Source organism: Macrosteles quadrilineatus, unplaced genomic scaffold (genome assembly GCF_028750875.1).
Source record: "Macrosteles quadrilineatus isolate MER2022 unplaced genomic scaffold, UCM_ALF_1.0 Scaffold_4__1_contigs__length_99947679, whole genome shotgun sequence".
Classification (NCBI taxonomy): Eukaryota; Metazoa; Arthropoda; class Insecta; order Hemiptera; family Cicadellidae; genus Macrosteles; species Macrosteles quadrilineatus.
Genome location: NW_026542597.1, coordinates 21319924 through 21341048, shown reverse-complemented (window position 1 = coordinate 21341048; position 21125 = coordinate 21319924). Strand labels below are relative to the sequence as shown.

General features: G+C 36.2%; 1 protein-coding gene across 4 annotated transcripts in view; it reads right to left on the bottom strand.

The window, feature by feature from the left end:
* The window catches only part of LOC128992621 (uncharacterized), a 33182-nt gene that overhangs the window by 7022 nt on the left and 5035 nt on the right, over positions 1–21125 (bottom strand). The gene's annotated exons all lie outside the window — the stretch shown is intronic.

The following is a 21125-nucleotide window of genomic DNA, read 5'->3' as shown; positions in this document are numbered from 1 at the left end:
AGGGGACCTGCGAGCCAAAGGTGAGTACTTCCTCTGTACTTAACTTCTCTTCTCTGCGGTTACTGTCACAACTTTTAGTAGGCTAGAACATCTGGAGCCTTTAAGGGAAATGTTTTTGATGATTGTTGACTGAAGTGTTATAAGTGGAGTGGGATACACAGTCATGATAAGATGGAGGCTTTTATGATTGCCGTACTGTATTATGAGAGCTACATATATAAGGAGTTAACAAATAAAATACTTGGATGCCAATATTACTGTTGATAAAGCTAGGATATATTAACTTATTTCAGTTTATTGAAGGTTTGAGAAGGGTAAAAATAATAGTGGCCATTGATATTTTTTGTTAGAGTGGTAAAAATTAAGAAAGCCAATTTTATGTTTTTACAAGGGTTCGACTTTGATACCTAAAAACTTTCATTGCTTTGGCAAAACACAGAGATTAAAATTAGAAGCATGAGAGTTTTTTTTTAATTTGTTATTTTAAAGATATTGTTGAGAAAGAGAACTTTGTATTTAACTACAATTTTGTTGACAACTATACAAGCAAATAATAACCTGATCTTGAGATATTTTAATTTAAAGCATTTTGTTGAAACCGATGCAATACTGTTAAAGTTTCTTTATGGAATTTCAAAATAGGTAGTTAAAATAAAGTGTGCCAATTTTAAAGATACTGCTAATACTGTTCAATGAATGGCGACCATACATAGTAGGTATTTTAAGCCAAGTATTGAATGGAGATGAGTGTAGGATGAGTGGCGCGATCTTGTAGTCTTGTTAGTGACTAAGGCTGACATTCCTTACACACAGCTGTTAATTAATAGCCCATATAGCTAATGGCAACTAAGGGACCTACAGTTTATAGTGGAGAGTGAAAATTTAAAAACGTACGTTTTCATGTCCCTGGCCTTTTACTTCGTAGATACTGGATTTGTAGTTTATTATTATGTGTTTTAATATTTTTTGGGACGGGGGCAACATGTTACACACATTTATTTGGTTTTAAATAGGTTCTAGGTATTTTTTTCGTATTTTTAAAGTCTCGAAATTCACGACCATGACGTGTCCCTAGGGTGAATTTTCCAACTTTCACACTGTTTTTAGACTAATTATTCATGCCGAAATATATAAAGCCATATTTTTATGTCATCAATGGTTATTAAACTTACAAAAAAGGAGCATATTATAATTTTATTGTCATTACAAACTGACTACCATGACAAAATAAGTCTGTCCCTCGATTTGGCGTCACGACCATTTGGGAAAAATTTTCAACTTTGGAGCACGACAGTGGCAAGCCTGGCGTCGATGGAGTCAGTTGGTTTTAGAGACTAGTTCGGGGTGTACGTCAGGATTGTAGTGCCGGTCGTTTTGAGTTGAAAGGAGGAATTACAAGATTAATAAAGGAAAGATTGTGTTTTTTGTAATTTTGGTGTGTCCATGACCGTACGTAGTCATTCGATGAAGTAGACATGGTGTTAATTTTTGTTTATAAGATATTTCAATTGCTAGATTAACCTAGAAGTCCACTTTGTATCCTCGAAAATGAGGTGCAGGGCTACCGCCAGAACAGAGCCAAATTACACGTAATTTCACGACCAAAGTTTCACGACCATCGCGGGTTTTTTCACGACCAATCCAGCCTTATGGATTATAGTGTGTTTGGTCGTGACAATAACTTTAATATAATTGTAAATTGAACAGTTAAGTTCAATTGAAACACATATTTTTATTATAACTAACATGATAATTGAAGGATTGTTTAGAACGATTTAGATTATTCCAGACAATTCACGACCGTACCGCTTGTCCCTGACCATCACGTTTATGATTTCTATCATAAAAATTTCAAAAATTAAAATATCGTCATATTTCAATGTTTTATACACAAAAGAAGCACACCTCTATACAAACATAACGATTTTTCGGGTCTCAGGTAAGTTTTTTCGGAGTTATACAAACTTAAAAAGATTTTATTGGCTTTTTTTCAATTTTTTGAGTTTTTTTATTTTTTTCTAGAAAGACCAAATATACCAAAAGCTCAGTGACCTATTTATTGTATAATGGTCATAAAAGTAAATAAGTTTATAGCAAAACATAGTTATAAAAATAATATTAACTATTTTTAATATTCATTTAAACGTCCGTTATGGTCGTGACAGGATTTTGTGTTTTTCCACTAAAGATGCTCTTTTAAAAAGAAACTACCAAAGATATTGCGTTACCATGGACATTTTATGAAACTTCAAATGTTAATGAAATAAAAATAATAATAAAAGTTTTGAAAAAAGGGGAAAAGAATTTGCAAAGTGCTTTTGCTGAAAACGTACGTTTTTAAATTTTCACTCTGGAACGCCACCCGTCCCAGACTGGCATATATACTTTTAGTTTAGTTAGCCCAAAGGTTATTTCTGTAATTATATGTACACACTGAATAAAGTGTCATTTTACTTACTAACAATATTAACAACCAATTAGCTAAATGTATTTTGCTTATTTCCTGTAATGATAAAGTTTAAAATTATTAGTGTTTGAGTCAGCCAAAGTAAACGACCCCTAAATTAATTTTGTGAAACCTCAGCAAATAATATTACAAAGTGTTCAATTCACGGGTAAAGCTATTGTAAAAGATTTAAAGCTATGTGAACACCAAAGTAATTTCCTACTACCTACTACCCTTACCGACTGGGAAAGAGAAAAGGAGAAACTACCCATTCCAATTACTATACTCATGTAATTGTTGTGGAGATTTAGTACTTAGAGAAGCAAGGTAATTACAATGTAATTAAAATAAGTGCTGTAATTAGCAACAAATCGTTATTGTTGGTTACAAACACTACATTTCAATTTAATTAATAGACATTGGATATACGATAGCAATAATAAATTACTAAACAGCACTACAAATCAAATACCGGTATAAATAAAAACCCTATAAAACCTGCCTAAATATAAAATAGAAATGAACAGTCACCAAAAAGGAGAGTATCAAAAGTCATCTAAAAACTGATAATTTAAACCTCTTTCTTTAAGGTTCACACGTTAATGATTCAATTCCAAACCAAATTTATTTTGTACAGTACTCAGATGTTATTTTTAATTGGACTGTGAATTATTAATTCTATGGAAAAAGTCAATTTAGATCACAAGACCATGGTTTGGTGTGCTTCCTTAAAAAAAAAGAACGTAAAATTCCAATGCGTAGATAAATGCAAAATTAAAATAGTAGTTTACACAACACCACACAAAGATAGTCTTTACGACACGAGTAGAAAACTTAAGGTACGAGCCTTGGCGAGTGCCTTTAAAATGAGTGTCGTAAAGGCTACGTGAGTTGCGTACACTACTTCACCTACGACAGTTTTTTTTTTTTTTTTTTTTTTTTTTTTTTTTACTAAAAACCACTACTAGGCCTAATAACTTCCAAGAGAGGTTATGATTTTTCCTACAGTTACCTAACAATGTACATGTTCTCTCACTGATTTGAGAAAGCAAAGTGGCCAATTCGCTCATCAGTGAGACAATGTTAACATTGTCTCACTCTAATTACTTTGTCTCACTCCAGATTTGCAACGTGAAGGCACGAAATAGTGAGCGCGTAACATGCAGGCAACGTCGTATGCGCGCGAAATACGTTGGCAGCACTGGCTGTAAATCAGCTGGTCAGCTATTGTACTGTTGTATTTGTCACTTCACATTAAATGTTATATTAAAAGTTCACTTCTGTGTAAAAATAGGTTATGTTTCTTCACAAATTTATTTGTTTTATGGTAACTGTAGGAAAAGTATAATGTGCAACTCGAGTTCAAAGTACAATTGCCTCACTCGATAAACCATTCATCTGAGTAAGGATTTCTCTCGAGTGAGTCAATTGCTCACTTTTCTCACTAGTTGCACAAATAACTATTGTTAATAACCTCTGGTAGTGATAGTGACGCAACGACTTATTGTCCCAACCACTCGCTCATTGTTTTATCAAAATTGGAACAGCTGATAGAATTATTACAACTTCTTTTCTCTCAATTCTTGAACCTCATTGTTCCCAACTTGTACTGTAAAGTAAGTAAACCATACTGTAACTTGAATCTTTTCAACTCTTAAAAACTAAATTGAAAAAACAAGTTTAAAAAACTGTTGCAGGTAAAAAACATTTTTGAACAGAACCGATCCATTACATCACCGCTATTTTAGTACGTTCCCTGACGTCACCGAGACCAAGATTCTGCAGTATCAAGCTGATAAGTTGACGTTAGAATTATTGCAATTTTACTTCTTTTCTCTCAATTCTTGAACCTCATTGTTACCAACTTGTACTGTAAAGTAAGTAAACCATACTGTAACTTGAATCTTTTCAACTCTTAAAAACTAAATTGGAAAAACAAGTTTAAAAAACTGTTGCAGGTAAAAAAACATTTTTGAACAGAACCGATCCCTTACATCACCGCTATTTTAGTACATTCCCTGACGTCACCGAGACCAAGATTCTGCAGTATCAAGCTGATAAGTTGACGTTAGAATTATTGCAATTTTACTTCTTTTCTCTCAATTCTTGAACCTCATTGTTCCCAACTTGTACTGTAAAGTAAGTAAACCATACTGTAAATTGAATCTTTTCCATTCTAAGAACTGAATTGGGAAAGCAAGTTTAACAAACGGTTGTAGGTAAAAACATTTTTGAACAAAACCAATCCATTACATCACCGCTATTTTAGTACATTCCCTGACGTCACCGAGACCAAGATTCTGCTGTATCAAGCTAAGACTCGTATCAACCGGTTCACCTTACTCTGCATTCCTTGCTTCCGTCCTACTTGGACCTATATGACGTAATGCCACTGATTATACACTTGTGGTACTGATTAGGGCTGAACCCTGAGCAGGTGCTATGTGGGATTGTGAATTGGGCCTCATTGGGTAAGGGAGTATGTTTCATCTATAGTAGCGTACTCTAGTTCCTTCACCTGTTCTTTGGAGGTTCACAGAATATAGTCCGAGTGAATTAAAAGGTCATGTATAGGCTGAGGTGTTGATCGAGTTCATAAACTACTTTTGGGTAAAGTTTTAGCCCATTTAGTTTATTTGTCCACCCGTTACAAATAGATTAACAAATACTGATTCTTTTCAAGAGGTTATGTACATAGTGTCGTCTCCAAGATTCTGAGGTTCCTAGCAAAGTTGTAAAATTCACAATATGCATACTTTTCATTCAGATAAACACATATAAAATGTTCAATCTAAGCACTGACACGTGTAAATTCTCGTACTAAAGTTTAAAAAATTTTGATTGCAATAGGCTTGTGAGTAGAACAGGGCTTTGTTGTCAAGGGATTTTCTCCATGCATTACTGTATCTTTTGCATGAATATCATAACATTTAGAATCGTAAGATGTTGTTGTAGACACTACTTAACCACTGAATTATATTGCATATGAAAATGTAACATAGAAAGATTTCTTTTTTCATTTAATTTTATTCAGTAGTGTTGTGCCACGATGTAGGTATATTAGCCTGAGAATTATTTTGAACATCCTCGTAGTTATTTTTTTCCTGATATTTTCAACAATCTTATAAGCTTCTAAGAGTTTGATGAAACTGCTTTCCGTGTACAGAAACGAGTAAATCAATGTACAAATCTACAGGAGTTTTCTGTTACCTTTGGCGGATTTGTGGGCAGTAGTTACAATTGTATTTGAGCTCTATGTTATGAATACATCGGGATTCAAACTTATTTAATGGTTTTTAAAACCATTCACCATAAACTTAGGTAGTAAACAATGTAGCAAACCTGTTTGAGCTCAACTAAACAATTATTTGTCAACAACAGTTACCACTTGGTCTATCAATGTTAGCAATTTCTCCCAGCACATTCCTGCCTACGTGATACAGGCTGTGGCTTGACCAATGACCATTCTAGTATCCTTGGCCTTTCACACCCACAGTTCAGCCGTTGAGTTCCATTGACTTCCCATAAGTCTTTGTGTTAAATCACTTCTCTATATTTAACTAAGTGAAAGTTAAGCTTGACCTTTTCCGAATCAAAGTGAATTTTCATAATAGAAAATCATAGAAGTAATGCTCCCACTGAATAATTATTTTGCTCTCCAATTGATATCGAGTCACGTGATTAGTTTCATTCAAGCTCAATAACAGATATTGTTGATTGCACGGATTTGAAAACTTGAGCATTTAGGGCAGATTTCCCTACTTGAAGTTTTAAGACCGGATCGAAATTATTTCTTTCACATAAACTTAAAGTTGTTGTTGTGTTGACTGCTAGTGTGCATTATTATTGTGGTGAATAGTGGTATTTTTTTTGTTTTTTGTTTTTTTGTCCTAGGACGCAAGGCACGAGCCTGGGATTGTTTTTCACATTACTTCAGGCTAGACCTAGGAGTTGCGGCATTATCACTTAGATAAAATCCATTGGTGAATTGGCGGGGATCGAACCCGGGACCTCAGGGACTAAGGTCCCGCGCTCTAACCACTACACCAGCTCGCTCCCCCAGTGGTAATAGGGTATAGTGTGGTGAAAAATAGCGTTCGTGCCCTCGACCGAAATGGTTTTGCAGCTCTCGATCGTTTAAGTTCCCGACTTCGTATTGAACTTGAAAACTATCTCGAGCCGGCAAAACCTCATTTTCGTCCCTAGGTAGGAAATATACTATTGTACACTATGATAAGCAATCAGCTGTTTATTACGATGCAAGGACATACTTGACATACTGCTGATTTATACGTACACATCGATCCCAAAGCTTGCCGGTGCAGTAGTTCTGTCGCAACTCCTGTGTACCGGCATGTCGTCGTCGCTGTCGCCAGTTCTCCTTGAGTTAACCGCGCGGAAACTGTTTTCTGGGTCACCGACGCTGACGAGGGAAATGAAGCAGTGAATGTTTTGTTGGTTGTTTACATAAAAAGTGTATCCGGGAGTTTTGACAGTTTCAGCAATGCAAACCAGCGAGCTACGTTTGTTTTGTGGATGAGATGATGAAAATACTTTGTAAAAATTTGTTTTTGAAGGACAAAAGGGTGTTTGGACACCTCAATTAAATTGCAGTTTTTTTTCTGGACCATTTGCTGAAACAATTTGGTCAACAATGAAATACTGAAACTCAGCGTACTTCACTTAATTTTACTAGTAATATATTCAAGACAAGACAAACAGGGTAACATGTGTGACACCAAAAGAATACCATCCGAATCAGGAGATTTATCACATTTGCAAGGAGATAGAAAACAGAATACTGACTGGAAATGAGCTTTTCTTAGTGAAAATTCGATGTACTATGGGTAGTCAATTAATCAAATCCAACTAAAAGTATGAACATCTTTGAGGAAAAGGGAAAACGACAATAGTAAGAACAGCACAAAGCAAGTAGCCTACATTGTAAATTTAAACTAATCAAACAAAGTACTGTAACTATGCCCAATACAGTAAATAAAAAAAAACAATAGATTGACTTTTTTTAATTCACAATAGATCAACTTTGCAGGAAAAGAGAGAACGCGAAGAAACAAACAGAAGACACGGAGAAGAAAGGAAAAGAGCATCGCGAAAGAAAGGATCACACTTTTCCTCGTTATAGTTGCCAGAAGGTGGAATAAGCGACGACGTCACTGAAGTCCCATTACCGTGGTTGATCGTTGATCACCAACCGTTACTATCAACTGGCCTTTATCAGCCCAGATCAGTTCGCCATAGTTTACGTAATAGAGGAAAGGCACGCGCTTTCTCTGAAGGTGGCCGTATCAGGTCTGCAGTCTGCCCACACGTTCACTACCCGATCTTCCTTCCGCTCTCGATCACGGGTCTTATGGGCTTTGGACAGTTGCTTCTAAAATGTGACGCATTTGACTGGAGATTTTGTGGGTCACACAAGGATCTTGGTCTTTCACGTCAGTTTTGGAATATTTTGAAGAACTTATCATCTTATCATCTTAGTTTGAAGAACTTGAGCTACATGAGATTTACCGTTGTTGTTGCCTGAGTTCTTGTAGGTATGATGTTTATGTCACGCCATACATTTCCGCACCTTCAGCGGTCTTTTACCAAATTTGTAAATATTTGAACGGAATCAATGATATATTTCTGCTTGTACGTTGTTTGATGCTGTATTCAACGCGCATGCTCGCAGAAACTTTAGGCTATACCAACGTTGTAGATTTTACTATAACGAAAGAGTAAACATCATATCAGTGCGCTAAAGCAAGTTGGAACATTCAAGATACATCAACACAAAATTGAAATTTTACCATAAGAGGAGAAGTCTACCTGCAGTATCCAAAAGTATTCCGAAGTGACTAAAAAATAATTATCGTTTATCTTCCTAACACGACTTTAATATTCCTAACCTTAGTAGGAATTGCGATCTATTGAAATTGACATGGACATAAATATTTAGTTAATAACCTCCACCACAAGATTCGATGAAATATGATAGTAATTGTTGATGAATGAGCTAATTATTGAATCTTCCTGAGGTTGCCACTTTAGAATATCAGCTATTTCCTCGATAGAATTGGATTTTAATCCTAAATTGTGTAGTGTCAACTCCAACTGAAGTGGTTAGAACCCTTGTAGTCACAATATTTACAACAATTGTTTCTAATTTTGTTTATTTATACAGGCGTTCTCTTTTAAAAATGTGATTCCCCAATAGTTCAGCATATAGTTTTCAAAGCAGTTCTTACAACACCGATTTTTATATCTGTTCAAATTTTCAGACAGACCAATCCATCTTCCTGTGTCTACGAATAGAAAATGGCATTTCCCAAGAGAAATTGGACCGACATCATCAAAATGGAGCAAGAACATTTGACAGGACAGTCACCTCCGGCAAAGAAAAGGATTGATAGTTGGTCTAATTATTGCATCAGCGGCCTTGCCAATAAGGAACCGAGTTGCCATTCTTGGGCATCGCTCTCTAGCAAGGGATTGCAGACCATCAATTAAGTGATTTTGACACGTTAAGTGTACAGCAAAGGACTTCCGTGATATCTTTCATGCACTAGAACAATGCCAAGAAAGTGAGCATTTTAATCTCTAGATGATGACAACCAAAACTAGATGTTTTTGTTTCTTATTTTACCAATTTTAAGATGAAGTTTTACCAAAACGAAATTGAAGGATAAATGAAGGCATTTACTGAAGCAAAAGATGCCATAATGCTGACAGTAAAAAGATCTTGTTGATTCATGGTAAGATTACTTCCCTGGCATCTTAGTTCCTCCTTTGATCAACCCAATCCCTGAAGTTAGGAACCTTAGAGCACAAAATGAGCTGAATTAGAGATATACGATTTGATTTTGATCAAGATAGCGTAAAGATGTCCTTTCCAACCTTTACTGTTTATAAATCCCTTTTCCATAATATATTGTAGCCGTAGTATATCAGAAATGAAAATAGAGCTGGAGATACATCCAGAGTAACAAGATTTCTCAAGGCCTTCCAATTACGGTTCCAGTCACTAATTGAACGATAACTATCATATTTAAAATCTCTTTCTATCTTTGACAACTTTTAAAGTACACAACAATGACGTAATCCCAGTTGAACAATGACGAAACGGAACGTCACCTGTTGAAAGGATCAATCCAGGAAATAACAAAGAGGTGATTGTCCTGCACACGTGCCTTCCTTTCTGTATGTGTGTGTAAATGCGTATTGCTGTGAGTGCGTGAGTGTGAAACCACTTTTACTTGATAATGAAGTGTTCAGTGGACTGTAACTGAAACTTGGGTTTCTCCGCAATTAAATGTTCGCCAACACGAACATGAGCGTTACTGTGGAGAGCAATCTTCTTTGTGAAGCAAGCGTGATAGAAGCTGGTGGACTTATAAAAAAGTCAAACAAGAATGTAAATGTTAATCCAGGCAATGATTAAGTTTATCAGTGTAATACTTTTGCTTCTTTTTCAAAGAGTTAGTGGCCTCGTTTAATCTTGAACTTCCCCATCTTTATAGACTACGGCCTCTGCGTGACCGCTTGCGGCACAGCAATGGGTAAGCCAGTACAATACAAAAGTCATCAGATTGAGCTGATGATTACACAATATTCAGCACTTACACTTACACTAAAAACCTCAACATTCAAGTTTTAAAAACTGATATGTAAAAAAGGATTTAGGCTTCGCCAAAATTAAAGTTCGAAGAGTATGAGTGGCCAACATTATTATTTTCTTGATAGTTCTTTGCGCTATATTTATTGGCTGGAAACCGAGTACTGTACATATTTATTGAGAACCTTTCCGTTGGCTTTAGGATAGCGTTCTATGAAAGAACACCCAAAATGGGATTCGAACCTACATATATACAATATTGATACAGGTCGAGGATATTCAACCAAGTCAACCCAGTCAATTTTCTGTTTGTATTGGCATTACGAAACTCGAGCCATACAGGTTTGTCAACTCTTACTTGAGCAAACTGTTACAGGCTCGGCTGGATGAATTCCTTCACGAGCTCAAGAAAACAATAACAGAATATTGTCGATTCTCAAGGACGGAGGAGCGCCGGGGGCGAAGTCCTAGACAGAGGTTGGAGCAGCTGATAAGCGACCTTGGTACCCGTTATAGTAACGTCTAGGAGGCCGCCAGCTTCGAAGTTGACTAGGAGTTGTTGTAGGTTAACGATTGGCAGTGAGAAAGGAAACTAGTGCACTTAACATGAAAATGCCAAACACAGAAAACTGACACTGCCTCGAGAAAACACCAAATTGTCGGAGCGAAGATTGGTCTTTTAACACCTAACCCACCCTAATCGTGTACGAGATAAATGGTGTATTTTTTATCTATGAATCTAAATGTAAAAAAGCTGAACCCTAATAATCCTGACGTCCTTGAAGACTGGAGAATGCACTGGTGATGTGCCGGTAGCTATATGATATCTTGAGAGGATCATATGATCATATCACGATCATGACCTTCACACAGTACAAATGAGATGTATCAGCTGATCTGGACGAAGAGTGGATTAAGGAGAAACATGAGAAACCCTTATTATAGTTTATTTTTAGCAGTTGTTAAGTAAGTAGGCCTACATAGTAAAAAAGAACACGTAGAGTTGATATCAGATGAATAATTTCATGTAAATGTAAAGTGCTTAAATTCATTTGTTAAATTTGAAACAACCTGTTTCGCAGAACCTTCCCAAACGAACCAAGAAAACTTAAGCGACTATTACAGCACCTTCGCTTTAGAAATGTGTTCAATCACCATTATAAAAAATTGAAATGTATTTTTTCTGACGACCATCATCCAAGAAACTGTAAAAAACACTTATTTTTTACCTTTGCAGAGTTGTCACACTGGTGAATACAATTAGCTGAAGAAAATTTCAAGGTATGCTTTTATCCGGTACAATATATATGCATTTTGTTGTTATTTGTGCAGTATATGCGTTTTTTATATTTACCATTTCTTGTTCTTTCGCCAACTTTGAAATTGTTGCACCAAATAAATCAAACAATTACTCATCTGTTCGAAATTTTACCAATGAGTGAAGCGCACACTGTACAATTTACCCAAGAGAAAAGGAACACATTTTGTTGACATCAGCACACACAAAATGAATCGGTTGTGTAAAAAATCGTTATAGTCTTCAAATCTGTACAATGGAATAAAAATCATACTTGCACTACTTAAAGTCACTGTGTCCTTGTATAAGCTCACTGTGAAATCCTTTGAATAAATCTTCGAAAAGTAAAAGTGTCCTTTATAAAGTCTTTGGATCTAAAACCTACTATGTGGAGCCATTTTCATAAACTATCACCTATGATTGCATAACATTCAAGAGATGTTGTGATACCTTGAATACGCCCCTCTAAGGAAGACATGAAACAAATAGTCCTTAGACGCCAACGTTTTCCTCCCTCCGCCCACCATTGTGCTGTCATCGAGTATAGATGCAATCAATAGCAAAAGTTATAGTTCTGTTGTTGCACTAGACAACTGATGACGACTCGAGAACTAATTGACATTCATTACTCAAAAACACTTTGCAAGTTATGAGTCTTTACCACAAGATCCTTTGTGACTGCTAATTTTAATTTCGGTCTCTAATAGTAGTACAGAATGTGAAAATTGGGTTTGAATTATTTTCCATTATAAAAATATGTGATTACAAATCTGTGTTAAGGCTATGACAGGGATGATATTATAAAATTTTATGTTACCGTTGAGGTCCTTACAAGGGCCGGAAGAACAATCCTATGATTTGTTAAAGTAAGATTGCAAAACATTTTTTTTAGTCTTTGGATGTACAGTACATGACGACAAGATTTATTGAGTTAAAATTTTCAAAAGGTCTTGTATATGTCATGTATACCTTAGATAGAACAGCAAATCTGTACATTTAAGTAAAATCTTATCAATATGGATAGGATTTTTAAAATTTCTGAATAATTTATGATTTTTTTAAATGTGGTAGTCTATGATATTTGTGATTGTACATAGAGAAACAAATTAAGGTGTTAAACAAACATTATCTTCACTTGATCCACAATGCTCATTGATCGATTAATCCATCGAAATGAAACATCAACATTTCTTTGTGACGATACCAGTTAATAGTGGTATTGTTTGATACCATTTCGTCACGAAGACAACTGTACTTCCAATCACTATGTCAGCTGTTACAATTAGCAACTGTGTAACGAATCAGAAATGTCATCTCAGCCAAGGGCAACAGTGATGGTAGTTATTGCCATTGTTGCTTCAACAATGGTAGATTCTTACATCAGATAATCCCACGGTTCAATTGGCTTTGGTCGTCTGGATGTACAGCTACCACCGACTGACGGCGACAAGACTGTCTGTGACCTGACGGTGATTTGACGGGCATCTCCCATATTATGGAAGGAAAAAACAGACACAGACGGTCATCTTGGAATGCCACAAACAGCTGCTAACTGATTACTTGTTTGGGAGTTGTCAACATCTGGCTGTCTAGAAAGGATCCACATATAATACCAGACAAAGATTCATAATGCTCTACAGAAGTACTTCAATCAATAATACACCAATCTACGATTGCATCTGAAAAACATTAAAATATAAATAAATCTATCATCCCAAACATGAACCTACTGTGAGATGAACTGATGACTAAAGATTATTATACCCAGAATCCAAGATCTTAATGCATGCCTGCACTACAGACAGAAGCTGAAGAAGAGCCATGTCCTAAAACAGAGTTAGTGGACTGAAACTTATAACCATGCCTGGCAGATGATATAGTTTCCTCAACAAACTCAAAGGAATAAAGATCTTATGACAGTTGTAAAAGATATACATTTCCTATAGATTTTCTGAAGAGGGCTTGCCCAAGATATTTGGTATTTGAGAATTCTTTATGCGATCTTGAAAAGTCAGTGGGTGAGAGCCCAATGAGGCGGTTCAGGTCATAGACCTTCTTCAACATTAAACCATGTTTTGGAGAACCCTTGACCCTTGCAACAAAAACCAAATGAATTGTACAATAGAAGATTGAGAAAGTTTCACATTATCAATGAAGTTGCAATTCATTCAAGCACGCTGCTAAGTATTTGCCATTGTTGACAGATTTCAAAATATTTCGATAACCCTTGACAGCTTGTATATTACAAAGGTCAAACCGTCAGCACAATACACTTTTCAACTCATTTACCAATCAACTTCATAACGATCGCCCCGAGGCCGAAGACAGTAATGGTGAATTATGACCGAGTAAGGACCAAATGACGGACGACTGACTGTTCCGCAAGTCCCGCTGGCGGAATGTGAATCGGAGCGTGAACAGGACCAATAGCAGATTCCGGACTCAGAGAATGTTGGGCAACTAGGAGAAGTACGGTTTAATTTGTGAATAATAGCCTTCATAAGCCTCTAGGACGTCATTCTCACGAACATTGCGGTGAAATGGTTTTACATAACTTGGGATTTGGAAGACCGCAGCTGTTAAAGTGCGTAGAGGAAAGGCGTTACAGCACAGTGAGAAAGATTTGTTTAAGAATTAGTGATGGAACAAAATATAATTATAGTAGGTATTAATTTGTTAAAGTACAGGGTGGGGCAGAGTGGACTCCCTGATTTGATCGGTTAACTGTATAAAAACCATACTAGATTATTACACAAGCTTTTTATTTCTGAAATCTAAATACAATGCCATTTATTTTTCATTAAGTTTTAAAATTGATATCGTCCAGGTGAAGACCTTGACGAGCGATGCACATATTCAGCCGTTCAATGAAGTTTTCAAAAACTCTACGCAGCATATCTGGCATTATTCCAGTGATAACATCAACAATTGCTTCCTTAAGGGCTTCCAAGGTCCTTGGTCGAACTTTGTAAACCTCAGTTGCAGATTCGGTCGCCCGTACACTTGTAATCCATTTCCTTATGGTTTTAGCATCGGGAACACTATCATGATAATTCAAACCAAACCGTCTACGAAATGCACGCTGGGCCGCCACCACACTATCCTTATTTTTAAAGAACGTTTCGACTACAAAACCACGATGCTCGCCAGTTTACGGCATGGTGACTACTGACAATGGCGTCTTTCCCCCCACCACATGAAACCTCTCCCACTCCGCTAACTCGCGTGCACGCTCTTCAGCGACTGATTGAAACTAGGGAGTCCACTCTGCCCCACCCTGTATTTCCAGAGTCTCTTAAAGGGAACGGTGTAATCGAAGTTCCAAGGGTTGAAAATAATTCCAGTAGAGCGTAGAACCTTGATAACGAGACTCTCATGGGGATTATCAAATAAGACCTGCTATCAAGGTTGACTTCTTATCGAGGTTTGCAATAACATGTAATTAAAGGATAAAATAAATTCTAGGGAGTTTGAAAATGACACTGGTTATCAAGGGTGACTTGTTATCGAGGGTCTTGTTATCAAGGTTCCACTGTAATGTCCTTAAGTAAGAGATAACAAGATAAAGTGTTCCTTGAAACAAGACATCTTCTAAAAAAATTCAGGTCTGACTGTTTTCTGAAAAGTAATAAATATTGGAAACGCTGGTACCATCGAAGGTATTCTAAACTTAATACATTCATTATCCCTCATAGTGTAGATAATACTAAATTTATTCTGAACTAGCTGTGTACCCGTTCTACGCACGGGGATCTTATAATATTCAGTTGAAACCTTCTTATATAACGAACAGCAGTTGGTTTGCATATTTTAAGATATGCTGGCCAAACTATTATACATAGCTTCATTTTATGTTGTTTTTTGTTGTTCCGGATCGGTATGACAATCAATAAAAGGTTAAATTACCTCTGTGTCTGCCGGTCGATCCTATAACGGTAGGCTTACTTTTATTTTTACTATCTGATCTCGTTTGCATGGCTCAATCACGTCCTGGTTGAAGTTCGTTCGCTACGCTCACTCACCTGTATGTTGGAGCTCGTTCGCTGCGCTCACTTTCCTTCAGGTTAGCTCGTTCGCTACGCTCACTTGCCTTCAGGTTAGCTCGTTCGCTACGCTCACTCGCCTCCAGGTTGCAAATTAGCTGTTGTCATAAATGTAAAAGAAATAATAGTGCTAGTGCTGCACCCTGTTGGTAATCCTTGTAACTTTAATGCTATTGAACATCACAGAACAGAACCAACTTGTTTAATTGAAACAGCTGTTAAGATTCAATAATTTCATTTCTCATAAGGTTAACATGGGCTTCCAGAAATTCCACGTCAAAAATCGACAAAAACTTGATTTTCAAGGGTTTACTGTTAAATATCTAACTGTCTCATATTCGATGAAATACGTCTAAAACCATCTCATATATGTATAGTATTTGGAAAATAAGTTTCAGGCGGGACAGTGCTATAGTTATTGAGGAGTAGTTGTAATAAAGTGCGTATTTTAGCGTTACCAAGAGAATGACAGATAGACAGACAGACAGACAGACAGACAGACAGACAGAAATTGAGATAAGGTTTGATTCGGTTTCTCTGACCTATGAAATGTAAAAATAACCAAAAAGTTCATTATTCTAAGCAATGTACAGACAAAACTCTAATTTTATTTATATAGATACTTTAACCATGGAAATTAAGGGACAAACTTACATCCCTGCCAATGGAAATTCCGATAGTCAAGGAGCCTGACTTTCCGCTGGCCCTAAACGTCTTTACACCCTTTAATGTGTTTTCCTTTAGTAATATTTTGACTTTTCATTCATGAAAGTGCATCCTAATGTTCAGATAAGCATGATAATTCAAAATATCTGTGTGCCTAATAAGAGTGGTAACTAAACTAATTCAATATTCTCTACTTTCTTTCCTTGGATTCTCGCTCAAACTCAAATCGAAGACCCAGACTTTTTGTGATCCCTGACCGAATTTGCGGCACCACTGAACTTCGTGATTTTTCACAACCAACGTAAGATCTTTACAAGAGTTTGTTGTTGCAAATTTAACCTCTCACACATTTGTGTCCAACATTAACATATTTTCTGATCATAAAGCCGATTTATACAGATCATCCCGTGATGACCTTGAGGTGTTTGCCGTATTCAAATTGCCGAAGTGTGCCGCCGGCGGCGGGCGGACCGCTCTACTTTCTCCTGCCACATAACACCGCATAACCACGCTAAACTCGCCCACCGCGCACCGCGCACCGCCCTGATGACGACCGTACCACTGAATTCGAATCGTCGCTAACATTTGTATAAATGATGCTCCGATTAATTTAGTACTTAACTGACTGTTGTCCTGTGTGTGCAATAATAGGTTTTGCAATTGGCTTTTGGATTTTGAATAGAGATTGCATGTTTATGGATCAGATTTAGCCATTTATTGGGTGAAAAAGATACACGAGGTCTCTCATACCTTGTGCTACTATTTGTGTGCTGTTTTCTCTTTTAGTTTTCCACAAGTGATGAAAAACAGCAATTTAGTGATCTAATGGGAACGGATAAGAGACTAGGAGACGGATAAGAACGTATAAGAGACCAAATTACAGTTTCTTTCAATTAGGCTTGGAATTGAATGTAAGAAAAATAATGGCAATTTACAGCATTACTTTCTTTTAAATTCCAGAAATAGCCCCATCTTATTAGCCACAAGGTTTTGTTAGGGAATGGTCCATACCGTGTTATAATCTCATCCAGTTTTATAATTAATCATTTATTACTCATATTATTATGGTAGACCATTGATAAATTACATTTGAGTCAAGAAGTGACTCTGCTGGAATCATTCTAGCGACCTTTAGATTTGAAGGTGATCACTACAACCACTTGGCTAGCCAGTTGATCAACGATTGATACAGCAGTGATCATTCTATCTACTCAAGTATTTAGTTGAGGTTAACCCTCGACATTTTAAAAGACGAACGATTCCAAGCAGCGCACATCGATGTTGCATCACCGATACAGTCTGTCGTCCGGTTTTGTATTCGACTTAAATTCCGCTCCGCTTTCGTAACCTGTTTTTTACTGTAAACTTTAACCTTAACACAGTTAAATTTTGTATTTATTGAGTCATAAATCGTATTTTATCTGGACGTTTATGGAGTTTCAAGAAACGCTGTTTACGTGAGTATGTAAGAGGTTAATAGGTTTAGTACTTGGATTTGGGTTCATGTCCACGGCTATGTTCATGCGAATTAAAATCAGGGTTCTGGAATTATCGTTTGGCTTTACTGATGGTAGCTACCCAATTCTATTTAAGATAATATACTCTTGGAAAATATATCATTTTGGGTTTTTAGTCGAGTTTCTACAGGTGGATTCCGAACAACCGAGTTTTTCATTGGTTATTGGTTGTTCATTGGATATGTATTTTCGATTGGGTGTATTTGAACTTGGAACTTCTGGATAGAAACTTCAAGCTCTAGTTCATAGACCAGCCGTCATAGAATCAGCAACATTTGTCCCCAACAAATGAACAAATAACTGAATGCGTTTTAAACGTAAAAAAATACTTAAGGTTTAAACATAAAATGCTACTGAGTGTTATGATTGTACTATTTTGTTTGTTCACTTTTAAAGAACATACTAAAATATAATTTGCTATTTCTAAGCTAAATGTTTTCCATATTTCCAATTCACCTCTTTGAGGAACGCTAACCTGAAATAGTGTTCAACCTCAAAACAACAAAAATATTACAGTTCTTGGGTAAATTTTTAAACTAGACAATGAAATGGTACACGATTTGGTTGAGACATGTTTGCTTGAATTTGTTGTTGAACTTTTAGGTTAAGAAAGTTAAACTAAGTGAAAGGCACTTGCCTCAGGTTGATCTCCTTATGAAGTGTTGCACGCAGACCAGTCTATCTTATAGCATAAATCATAATGTTTTTCTACACGTTATTGTAGGGAATTTAAAGTGGAATGTAAACGCAATTCAACAATTAAGATAACGGAATTCAGTCTAATTATGGTTTTCTTGCGAATTCTTCACCAGGCATATGTGATTAGTTTAGTCAATTCAATACAATATTATAATTTACAATGCATTGAGAATATATCGAATATCAGTATCCTTGTCGAGTAAGAGTTCGTCTTCTGCAATGCTTTCTGGTGTAGCAGAGTGCTTAAAAGTCCTTAAAATCCGAAGGTTTCCGATTTGTTTCCAGTATTTAGCAGTAAACTATGGACCTAGATTTCATTCGAATTCCAATCAAGTATGCTTTTAAATCACCAACATATTTTGTTCTTACATTAACAACACCATATTTTGAGCAGCTTCCTTTACTTAAGTTCAAAAAGGACAACTGAAAAGGACGTTGAAAAACACTCGAAAACAGATTAGGAACAAATAAACGCATCCGTTGAAATTTTGAGGCTAATCCCTCATAGACTCCACCCCAAAACATTCAAATTGGCTCACTCAAGTATCAATATACTTATTTTGAGGCAACTTAAAATGAATTAAAAAAAAAAAACATTAGTAGAACCACTTTAATCCAAACCCCCATAATCCGAACGCCTCATTGCTGTACTCTATACACAGTACATTAGTTCTTTATTGTATACTGTATTTTTTTAACGCACCGTAATTGTTTATACTGTAATATACATTACTGTTTATTCACTATGTTTTATTAACTGTATTAAATAAACACAGTATTTTACTGTATAAAGCATTTTTCACTTTTCCCGTAACAATTACAATCCATTTTAGCCACGTTTTAGCAATTTTTATGTAAAAACAACAATATGTTCTGTAATCCGAACTATTCAATAGTCAGAACTACCACCGGTCCCAATTAGTTCGGATCAAAGAAGTTCTACTACTCTACAGAGGTTATTTATTAAATCCACCTCTCGAAAGAAGCTGTATTAAAGCTTTAAAATTTGTAAAGGCATTTTTGATTGGACTTTCAAAGTTATTTAATGTAAAAATATATAAATTGTTAGACGAGCTTATTACTAACCAAAAATATTCGACGTCATTGTGTTCTAGAAAGAACAAAAATTGTACAAGAAAATCGTCCAACTATCATTTGATTCATAATAAAAGTTTTTTTTAGCTATGTACAATCGTTTTGGTTCAGTAACATTATAGCTTTAAAATATCCTCTCAACGACCTCCTCAATTTGATTCAAAATTCAGCCCATTATTATCCCCGCCCTGGTACAGTGATAAAACTCTAATAGCTCTACGAGGCGTAGGAAGGTTGAATTAAGAAGCAATTTTCCTTGGACTGCTCTATGTTTAGTGGCCTCTACTTTGACCTACTTGTACTTCGACCTTGTTGTATATATTATGCAACTTGCAACATCTCTAGGTAGTACAGAATGCAACAAGTGTAATGTTTTACAGTCTCTGGATCTCCAGGCAAACTAATATATTGCTGTAGTTGTAAAAAAGTAGTAAACTACCTTCACTTTTACAGTCTTACGACGGTTTCAAGATATTTTTTGTTTGTATATAGGATAGGGTAAAAAACTTATTTTATACTGTATATTCTTTAGTACACGAGGTCTCTCTCGCTTAAAATAATCAGCAACACTCGTTTATGAAAACCCCAAGTTTTATTCTAAATATGTCTTTCAAATGTTTAGAAAGAATTAAAATAGAACCACTTTTTTTTGTCAAACGACTTCGTCAAAACTATGCTTTTCAGTTGTATATAGGCCTAACATTTTTGATTACATGGAAAGTGTGTTGATACAGATAATTTAATTGAATATGCAGTATTCTTATATGAAAATCAAAGATAAAGATGGACCTTGGGAAAAAATAAAGACTGATTTGTCAGGGGTAAATATCTAAAAACGGTTTTGCAAAATCTAAATGGCCTATGGCCCATCTAAATGTTGAAAATCTGAAATGTTGCTATGTTTGTGTATACAGTTCCATCTTCTGTTCACCAGGAACTGTTTAGTTTGCTTGGCACAGATCCATGTTCTAGTTCCAGCCACGACGCAGCTTGGTCTATTAAATTTCCATCTGATCGGGTAAGATTTCTCTCGTTAAAATCACAGTTGACGACAGCCCGAAGACAAGACAAGAGTAAGCTAGGATACATGTAGATTAGCACAAGCTAATGGTAAATAAGCAGCGTTTACCAGGAGAGCGATTCTAAAAGTGTACACCCATTCGGTGATTGTGATGCCGATGCAAGTCTGGAGCATAGAGTGGAACCTCGATAACAAGACCTTCTATAACAAGTCACCCTTAATAACAAGAATCATTTGAAAATCATCTTGAATTTATAAAATAATTTACCCCTAATGACATACTATTCCAAACATCGATAAGAAGTCGACATTGCTTTAGTAATCCACATGGTAGTCGTGTTATCAAGGTGCTACTGTATTAAGTCCTGCTTTGTAAATATACATTTTTGAATATAAAGCGGCCTACACACTACACGTGCATTGCACGCCGTGCAAGCACGTCGTGCCAAAAACTGACGAAACGTGCAAGTGTGTGGTGAACACCGTGCAAGCACGGCGTGCATTGGCACGGCACGGTGGAAATCAAGACGAGTTTGATTTTTGGCGTGCCGTGCCAAAGCACGCCATTCTGACGTGCTAGTGTGTAGGCGGTCCCCGTGCCACGTGCTGGTAGTTCAACCACTTTTGACAGGGTTTGACCCTATAATAGTACTTTCTTATTAGTAAATCAACGGCATTTTGTCTTGGCCATTTGCAACACAGATTAAATACGCACATAGTGGCGTC